Below are 537 nucleotides of genomic sequence, written 5' to 3'. Positions count from 1 at the left end.
TGCAGGAGCGGGCACAGCGGGACCACCCTGCCCCGGGAGCGCAGAGCCGGGGTCACCCGTTGGGACCCTCCCACGGAGGGATGCGGGGTCCGATCGGGGCCCGTCGTGGGCGCGGGGGGTCCCGGAGAGGAGGAAGTGACAGCCCGGCATGTGGCAAGGTGAGGGCTTTGAAGGTGAACCTGGGCAGGTTTCCAAAGGGGCTGAGCTGCTGCAGGTTCCTTCTCCTTCCAAAAACTAGCACCACAAATCCCTTCTTTTGTAGTTTATCCAAAACCTCTCGGATGACTCCCCGGGCTTAGGCTCTCGTGGAAATGGCACCTTCCTTGGTGCGAGAGGAAAAAATTTTGGTGCCCTTTGGACAAAAACCGGGGTCTGGCTCTGCCGCCCTGGCCCTGCGGCCGCAGCGACGCGCTTGGATGGATCCCCATTCCCTAACGCCAAGGGACGTGTCCGGCGGCCGGGAGCTCCCCCCGGGGCTGCGGGACCCCGGCGTGGGGCCGGCGCCGGCGGTGCCGCTGCCCTCTGCATGCTGCCCCT

The sequence above is a fragment of the Corvus brachyrhynchos genome, unplaced genomic scaffold, assembly GCF_000691975.1.
Source record: "Corvus brachyrhynchos isolate BGI_N302 unplaced genomic scaffold, ASM69197v1 scaffold5, whole genome shotgun sequence".
NCBI classification, from domain to species: Eukaryota; Metazoa; Chordata; class Aves; order Passeriformes; family Corvidae; genus Corvus; species Corvus brachyrhynchos.
This window is presented reverse-complemented; position numbering follows the sequence as displayed.